Here is a 10,049-nt window from a genome sequence, read left to right as displayed (position 1 = left end):
CTTCCCTGCTCGTTGTCAGGGGCTGTGTCGGGTCCGGATGCGTGTGGCACTGACGATATCACTGCACGCTCCTCTCTTTAAGATGACAGTCTGGATTCCTATTGTGCGAATCCTGCACCTATGTAAGTCCCTCCATAACGATATATCACTACCCAAGTATAGATGTTACTTTGTGTGCTCCTGGGTGTGATAGATCGTTACTACTGTATTGCCTTAATGTGTTTGAACCCTGCCTATCTGACTACTCTGCCTGTTATACCCCTGAATTGCTGGATTGATATACTACTGCTGAACTCTGCCTGTCTGACTAATCTGCCTGTTTAACCCCTAATTTGCTGGATTGATATACTGCTGCTTGTTGGATCCTGCCTGTCTGACCATTCTAGTGGTGTGCCCTTGGACTGCTCTACTGTTGTCAAATCCTGTCTGCCTGACCATTCTAGTGGTGTGCCCTTGGACTGCTTTGCTGTTGGCAAACCCTGCCTGCCTGACCATTCTAGTGGTTTGTCCTTGGACTGCTCTGCTGTTGCCGCTGGGGACTGTCCTACCTGTGGTTAGTGCTGCCTTACTCATCTTACTAACTTTCTCTGCTCTGGGATATTCCCTATAATTCTGGCTTGACGCCGGGATAACAAGACTACTGGCCGAGTTCGGTCTGATAGAGGAGTAGCCCATGAGCATTACAATATACTTGTGCCATGGAGCCAGAGGAGGTGGCAAGAGCTGTTTATCTTCAGGGTCAGATGTTGGGAACCCATACCACACAGTTGCAGAATATGGATTCCAAGCTAGAGGCTATTACCGCTCAACCCTCCTTACTAGTTACAGCAAGGAATACCACTCCTGTTGTTTCACCACCAGTCCCTACTCCTGGTACTGTGACTTCTTCCTCTGCTTCTGGAAGTATACCCCTAATACCTTTGCCTGAAGTATGAAGGTACTACTGATTGCAGAGGCTTTCTTAACCATTGCAGGCTGCACTTCCGCAATGATCCTCACACCTTTCAGTCTCACCAGTCATGGGTCACCTTTATAATTTCCTTACTGAAAGACAGCCCTAGCCTTGGTCTCTCCCCTTTTGGAACATAACGCTCCACTCCTGCATGATGCTGACAATTTCATTTCTGCTTTATTTTCTGTGTTTGGGACTTCTGGCCGTACATCTGCTGCAAAATATTCTCTCCTGGATCTCTGCCAGGGCAATAGAACTGTGGCACAATTCGCCATCGAGTTTCGCACCTTGGCACTTGAAACCACTTGGGATGGCAGTGCTCTCAAGGCAGCCTTTAGAAAGGGGTCTGCATGAACGCATCAAAATTATCGTGATATTCCTTCTTCTTTGGATGACTTTATAACACTTTGGCCTCTAGTTATCAAGCTGTCAACCGCAAATACGCTGGAATTCCACAGCGTATTTGTGGCGAGGTTGATTCGCCATAGTTATCAAGCCCTACAGACTGGCAAAAGTAGAATCTAGTGAGTTAACCTACGATCCGCCGGTCTCAGTCTGACACAGATCGATGGTTACGTCACTCCAGATGTTCTGAACGCAAGTTCGGCACAATCTGACTACTTTTGGTAGTTATCAAAGAACAACCAGGTACGCTCGCCACTATTCCGGCTCAGCGTACCTGGTTTTCAATCCGCCTCCCTGGAGGCGGCGGATCCCATAGGTATCAATGGGAGTCTGACAGCAGTGAGAGCTCATGTTCGCTGCTGCCCGATATCCCATTGATTTCTATGGGAAGTGTCTGCACCTAACACCCTAACATGTACCCCGAGTCTAAGCACCCCTAATCTGCCCCCCTACACCGCCACCACCTACTTTATACTTATTAACCCCATTAACCGCCGCTCCCGGACCCCGCCGCAACTATAATAAATATATGAACCCCTAAACCACCGCTCCCGGACCCCGCCGCCACTATAATAAATATATGAACCTCTAAACTGCCGCTCCCGGACCCCGCCGCCACCTACATTATACCTATTAACCCCTAATCTGCCGCCCCCTATACCGCCGCCACCTACATAAAGTAATTAACCCCTATCCTGCTGATCCCGGACCCCGCTGCAAATTTTTTTAATTGTTTAACCCCTAAACCGCTGCACCCAGAGCCCTCTGCCACCTACATTACATTTATTAACCCCTATCCTGCCCCCCCTACACCGCCGCCACCTACAGTACATTGATTAACCCCTAATCTACCCCCCCTACACCGCCGCCACTATATTAAAAGAATTATCCCCTAAACCTAAGTCTAACCAAAACCCTAACACCCCCTTAACTTAAATATTATTTAAATTAATCTAAATAAATATTCCTATAATTAAATAAATTAATCCTATTTAAAACTAAATACCTATAAAATAAACCCTAAGATAGCTACAATATAACTGTTAGTTACATTGTAGCTATTTTAGGGTTTATTTTTATTTTGCAGGCAACTTTGTATTTATTTTAACTAGGTACAATAGTTATTAAATAGTTATTAACTATTTAATAGCTACCTAGCTAAAATAAATACAAAATTACCTGTAAAATAAATCCTAACCTAAGTTACAATTACACCTAACACTACACTATCATTAAATAAATTAAATGAATGAACTACAATTACCTAACATTAAATACAATTAACTAAAAATAACTAAAGTACAAAAAAATAAAATAAAAAAATATTACAAGAAGTTTAAACTAATTACATCTAAGCCCCCTAATAAAATAAAAAGCCCCCCAAAATAATAAAATTCCCTACCCTATACTAAATTACAAATAGCCCTTAAAAGGGCTTTTTGCGGGGCATTGCCCCAAAGGAATCAGCTCTTTTACCTGTAAAAAAAAAGAAATACAACCCCCCCAACATTAAAACCCTCCACCCATACACCCAACCTTACTCTAAAACCCACCCAAACTCCCCTTAAAAAAACCTAACACTAACCCCTTGAAGATCACCCTACCTTGAGACGTCTTCACCCAGCCGGGCACAAGTGGTCCTCCATACGGCAGAAGTCTTCATCCAATCAGGGCAGAAGAGGTCCTCCAGATGGTAGAAATCTTCATCCATGCGGCATCTTCTATCTTCATCCTTCCGGAGCGGAGCCATCTTCTATCTAGCCAACGTGGAGCCATCCTCTTCAAGTCCTAATGAAGAATGAAGGTTCCTTTAAATGACATCATCCAAGATGGCATCCCTCGAATTCCGATTGGCTGATAGGATTCTATCAGCCAATCGTAATTAAGGTAGGAAAAATCCGACTGGCTGATAGAATCCTATCAGCCAATTGGAATTCGAGGGACGCCATCTTGGATGACGTCATTTAAAGGAATATTCATTTGTCGTTAGTCGTCGGCCTAGAAGGATGTTCCGTGCCGGGGGTCTTCAAGATGGAGCCGTTCCTCGTCAGATAGATGAAGATAGAAGATGCCGCTTGGATGAAGCCTTCTCCCGGTCTGGATGTTCTCTTCTGCCCGGATAGGATGAAGACTTCTGCCGGTCTGGATGTCCTCTTCTGGCCCATCAGATGAAGACTACTGGACGGATCGGATGACCACTGGTGCCTGGCTGGGTGAAGACAGCTCAAGGTAGGGTGATCTTCAATGGGGTAGTGTTAGGTTTTTTTAAGGGGGTATTGGGTGGGTTTTAGAGTAGGGGTGTGTGGGTGGTGGGTTTTAATGTTGGGGGGGTATTGTATTCTTTTTTTACAGGTAAAAGAGCTGATTACTTTGGAGCAATGCCCTGCAAAAGGCCATTTTAAGGGCTATTTGTAATTTAGTATAGGGTAGGGCATTTTATTATTTTGGGGGGCTTTTTTATTTTTTTTATTAGATTAGGTGTAATATTTTTTTATTTTCTGTAATTTAGAGGTTTTTTTTTGTACTTTAGTTATTTTTAGTTAATTTTATTTAATGTTAGGTAATTGTAGTTAATTAATTTAATTTATTTAATGATAGTATAGTGTTAGGTGTAATTGTAACTTAGTTTAGGATTTATTTTACAGGTAATTTTGTATTTATTTTAGCTAGGTAGCTATTAAATAGTTAATAACTATTTAATAGCTATTGTACCTAGTTAAAATAAATACAAAGTTGCCTGTAAAATAAAAATAAACCCTAAAATAGCTACAATGTAATTATTAATTATATTGTAGCTATCTTAGGGTTTATTTTATAGGTAAGTATTTAGTTTTAAATAGGAATAATTTATTTAATTATAGGAATATTTATTTAGATTAATTTAAATAATATTTAAGTTAGGGGGGTGTTAGGGTTAGACTTAGGTTTAGGGGTTAATTCATTTAATATATTGGTGGCGGTGTAGGGGGGGTAGATTAGGGGTTAATTAATGTACTGTAGGTGGCGGCAGTGTAGGGGGGCAGGATAGGGGTTAATAAATGTAATGTAGGTGGTGGAGGGCTCCGGGTGCGGCGGTTTAGGGGTTAAACAATTAATTTATTTGCGTCGGGGTCCTGGATCAGCAGGATAGGGGTTAATAACTTTATGTAGGTGGCGGCGGTATAGGGGCGGCAGATTAGGGGTTAATAGGTATAATGAAGGTGAGGCGGTTTAGGGGTTCATATATTTATTATAGTGGCTGCGGGGTCCGGGAGCGCCAGTTTAGGGGTTCATATATTTATTATAGTTGCGGAGGGGTCCAGAAGCAGCGGTTTCGGGGTTAAGTTTATTTAGTTGCGGGGGGCTCCGGGAGCGGCGGTTTAGGGGGTAAAACAGTATAGTATAGTGTGGGTGCTTAGTGACAGGCTAGCAAGAAAGCTGCGAATAAGCCGATGAGCAACAAGATCGATGACTGTCAGTGAACAACAGTCCGCTGCTCATCGCACCGTACTTGGTGCGCGGCTTTTTGACAGCTTTCTTTATAACTTTGGCGAACGTATTTAAGTCCGCAGCGGCAATGTTAGGCGAGCTTAGGTGACCGTATTGGGGCCGGCGAATGCAGGTAAGTAGACAGGTTGATAACTAGAGGCCTTTGTATTAGTCTGGACTCTCGCTTTTAGGAGAGACAAGCCGAGAGAGACAGAACAAGGAGGGTCCTTCCCTCCCGTCCTCCTGTTCGTCCGGTTTTGGCAGTATCCTCTACCCCTTCAGCAGTTCCAGTTACCTCAGTGGAGAAACCTATGGATCTCTCCTCCTTCAAACCTTCAGAGTCTGATAGACATAGAAGAAGGAGACTGAGTTTATGCTTTTATTGTGGATCTAACTCCCACCAACTAAAGGACTGTGACATTCGGCCAGGAAAAGCCAATGTTTAGGGGATAACACAGGGATACCTCTAAGCATGATCTCTACTAAATCCCCTCACTCCTCTCGGATCCTGGTACCTGTTACCATTACCTTCCTTCAGAATACTGTCCACACTCACGCCTTCATAGTTTCAGGGGCAGCTGGAAACTTCCTGGATCATTGTTTCATGATTAAAGCTGGCTTGCCTCTTTTGCCGAAAAGACATTGTCTCAAAATAACTACTCTGGATGGTACCCCCCTTGGTTCAGGCTTGATCCATTTTGAGTCAGCACCCCTGACTGTGGGAGTCCTTCATACCGAACATCTGCAGTTTGAGGTTATTTATTCCCCAGCACAGCCTGTCATCCTTGGTCTTCCTTGGCTTCGGGTACACAATCCACAGTTCAACTGGGCTGAGGGACAACTGGCACCATGCCTTCTCTTGTCTGAAAAAGGGTTTCTGTTCAGTTTCTGTGCTCCGCCATCCTGATCCTGACCTACACTTCACTTTAGAGGTTGATGCCTCCGAGATAGGGGCTGGAGCAGTTCTTAACCAAAGGGATCCTTTGATTTCCAAGTCACACCCTGTAGCCTTTTTCTCTAAATGCTTTAGTCCTGCTTAGAGGAACTATGATGTGGGTAATCGTGAACTCTTAGCCATTAAGATGGATTTGATTGAATGGCGTCATTGGTTAGAGGGCACTGCTTATCCCATTCAGATTCTCACTGACCACAAGAATCTGACTTACCTAGAGACTGCTCATCGACTCAATCCTCGACAGGCCAGGTGGGCCTTGTTCTTTACCCCTTTTAACTTTGTGGTCTCTTATCTTCCTGGGATCAAGAACAAGAAGGTGGATGCCCTTTCTCGTCAGTTCCCTCACTCAAGTGACTCCTCTGATGCTCCTATTGAACACATCATACCTCCCTCCTGTGTAATTTCTCAACTAAATACCACCCTTCTGCAAAGATTGCAACGTGCCCAGTCTAGTAAACTTCCTGGAGCCCCTGTGACCTCCGATATCCTCTTTGTACCTCTGAACCTATGCACTCCTGTGCTATCCTGGGCTCATGATAGCAAACTCTCAGGACATCCTGGTTTAACTAGGACTTTTAAGCATCTTTCCCAACACGTATGGTGGCCTACTATGAAGTCTGACGCTCATGATTATGTGAAAGCCTGCACAACTTGTGCTGCCAACAAAATTCCCCGATCCTTGCCTCCTGGCTTGCTCCAACCATTGTCCATTCCCAAACAACCATGGACACACATAACAATGGACTTCATTGTGGACCTTCCTCCTTCTGACCACCATACAGTTATCTGGGTTGTGGTGGATCACTTTTCAAGACTTGCTCATTTTGTACCCCTAACCAAACTGCCTTTTGCCCAAGAATTATCATCTTTTTTTTCTCTTGCATGTGGTACGACTTCATGGCATTCCTGTGAATATTGATTCCGACAGAGGTCCACAGTTCATCTCTACCTTTTGGAGAGCCTTTTGTAACTTGATTGGAACCACTGTTTCCTTGTCTTCTGGCTACCATCCTCACACCAATGGACTAACTGAGAGAGTAAACCAGGATCTTAAATCCTATCTTAGAGCCTTTGTCAACGCTCGCCATACCAACTATACCCCTAGCTGAGCTGGCAAGAAACACTTATTGGCACTCTTCTCTTAAATGTTCTTCATTTCAAGCTGCAGCAGGGTATCAACCTTGTGTCTTCCCTCTCTCTGCTCAGTCCACTGGGGTTCCTGCTGCAGACCAACACGTCACTGGACTCACCACTCATTGGCAAGGTATTCGCTCTCAGCTACGTTCAGCTGTCTCTAGATATAAAAAAGTTTGCTGATCATCATTGAGCTTCTGTACGTTCCATCCCAGTGGGTGAACGTGTTTGGGTCTCTACTCGACATATTCGTCTATGTCAACCCTGTCACAATTGGGGCCTAAGTTTATCGGCCCTTACAAGGTCCTGAAAAGATTGTCTCCAGTTGCCTACAAAGTGGCTTTACCCAAAACCATGCGCATACACCCAGTCTTCCACATCTCACTACTCAAGCCTGACATCAAGAATAGATATACCTGGTTCCGAGCTCCTCCTCCTCCGCTCCTAGTCCGTGGTGACCCTGAAAATGAGGTAGCTAAGATCCTGGACTCCTGCAGTATCTGATACACTGGAAGGGTTACTCTGTGGCAGATCGTTCCTGGGTTCCTGCCCATGATGTGCATGCTCCATCTTAGGTCTCCAGATTCCATGCTGCTCATCCTTTGAGTCCAGCTCTGGTTCCCAGAGGAAACCCTTGAGAAGGGGGCTATGTCACGCCGTGCCGCTCTAACTTTTGCTAGGGGCGTGGCGTCTCCTTCCTTGCTCGTTGCCAGGGGCTGTGTCGGGTCCGGATGCGCACTGATGTCATTGCCGCACGCTCCTTTCAGATGCCAGTCTGCATTCCTGTGGCGCGAATCCTGCGCCTATGTAAGTCTATAACGATCTATCACTGCCCAAGTATAGGTGTTACTTTGTGTGCTCCTGGGTGTGATAGATCGTTACTACTGTATTGCCTTAAAGGGACAGTCAACCATAGAATTGTTATTGTTTTAAAAGATAGACAATCCCTTTATTACTCATTCCCCAGTTTTGCATAACCAACACAGTTATATTAATGTACTTTTTACCTCTGTCATTACCTTGTATCTAGGAACCTTCTTCCAGCCCCCTGATCACATGACTGTGCCTGTTTATTATCTATTGTCTTAAATTTAGCATTGTATTGTGCTAGATCTTAAATAACTTTCTGTGCCTGAACACAGTGTTATCTATATGGCCCATGTGTACTTTCTGTCTCTTTGTGTTTAAAAGAGATTTAAAAAGCCTGTGATAAGAGGCAGCCCTCAAAGGCTTAGAAATTAGCATATGAGCCTACCTATGTTTAGTTTAAACTAAGAATACCAAGAGAAAAAAGCAAATTTGATGATAAAAGTAAATTGGAAAGTTGATTAAAATTAAAAGCCCTATCTGAATAATGAAAGTTTAATTTATACTTGACTGTCCCTTTAATGTGTTTGAACCATGCCTGTCTGACTACTCTGCCTGTTATACCCCTGAATTGCTGGATTGATATACTGCTGCTGAAACCTGCCTGTCTGACTACTCTGCCTGTTATACCCCTGAATTGCTGGATTGATATACTGCTGCTGAACCCTGCCTGTCTGACTACTCTGCCTGTTTAACCCCTAATTTGCTGGATTTATATACTGCTGCTGAACCCTGCCTGTCTGAATACTCTGCCTGTTTAACCCCTAATTTGCTGGATTGATATACTGCTGCTGAACCCTGCCTGTATCCCACGAGCATTACAGCCGCCAGTAAGGCTAGTCGAATACCTGGTTGCATTCAGAGAAGTATTAGTAGCAGAAATAGCAGGGTTCTTATGCCACTTTACAGATCGCTAGTAAGGCCTCATCTGGAATATTGTGTACAGTTCTGGAGACCATATCTCCAGAAGGATATAATTAAACTAGAAACTGTCCAAAGGAGGGCTACTTAAATGGTACATGGTCTAAAATATAAAACATACAAATAAAGATTCTTTGATCTAAATATGTATAGTTTAGAGGATACAAGAGGAAGAGGTGGCATGATAGCAACCTTCAAATATATGAAGGGACTTAATAAAGTGGAAGCTGAAAGCAGAAACTTTATCCAGAGTTCTAGAGGAAAATGTTGCTGTTGGCCACTGCAATATATTTTATCTTCCATTGTATTGTTTCTAATAAAATGTGACAGAGCTAAAAAGACTTAGGAGTATATTTATTAATGTGCAAGCGGACATGATACGATGTAGTGTATTATGTCCGCTGCACATCGATAAATGCCGACAACAGTATACGCTGACAGCATTTATCATTGCACCAGCAGTTCTTGTGAACTGCTGGTGCAATGCCGCCCCCTGCAGATTCGCGGCCAATCGACCGCTAACAGGGGGTGTCATTAAACCTGATCGTATTCGATCGGGTTGATTTCTGTCCGCTGCCTCAGAGCAGGCGGAATAGTTATGGAGTAGCGGTCTTTAGACCACTGCTTTATAACTTCTGTTTCCGGTGAGCCTGAAGGCTCGCCGGAAACAAGGGGCATTAAGCTCCATACGGAGCTTGATAAATCGGCCCCTAAATTTCTTTCTTTTATAGGAGTCATATTGCTCTAATTACAATAATTTCTGCATGTTATCTTTCCACATCTGTTTTGTAGGGAAATGACTGGACTTCGATGCTCTGTTGCTATTAGCAACTTTGTTCTATTCAGAGCTATTTGAAATAGGGTTAATCTAATTTTACATGCATACATTGGCTAATTAGATAGTAAAGCATGTGTCAGGTGCAGTGTAAAAGAATCTCTGAAGAGATAATGGGCAAAGGTCTCCACCTCTTACCAGAATGTTTTCAAATATCTGCAATGCCACCAAATTTGTTTCAGGGTTCCTGTGTTCCTACATCCCCTCCATGCACACTGGTGTAAGATACCATCACAAGATTAGTTTAAAGTTAATTTTAAGGAGCTGTGAAGACACAAATGATTTACGTGTTCTGTGGAATATCCCTAACCACTCTTTTCCCGTCAGTTCCATACCTAATTTGGTGCGCCATTGGTTGGTGTAGGGGGAAAAAGGTAGCTATGAAATGCTACTTAGGAGGAGCCTTGTTAACTAATGATAACTCTTCATGGGAGATTCTGGAACATGCCATTGTTCAAAAATTATGGGGGTGGTCGTAAAAAGTCTTTATTGTATGGACACAGTAACAAAAT

This window comes from Bombina bombina, chromosome 4 (genome assembly GCF_027579735.1).
Source record: "Bombina bombina isolate aBomBom1 chromosome 4, aBomBom1.pri, whole genome shotgun sequence".
Lineage (NCBI taxonomy): Eukaryota > Metazoa > Chordata > Amphibia > Anura > Bombinatoridae > Bombina > Bombina bombina.
The sequence above is the reverse complement of the archived record's forward strand: the minus strand, read 5'-3'. Positions refer to the sequence as shown.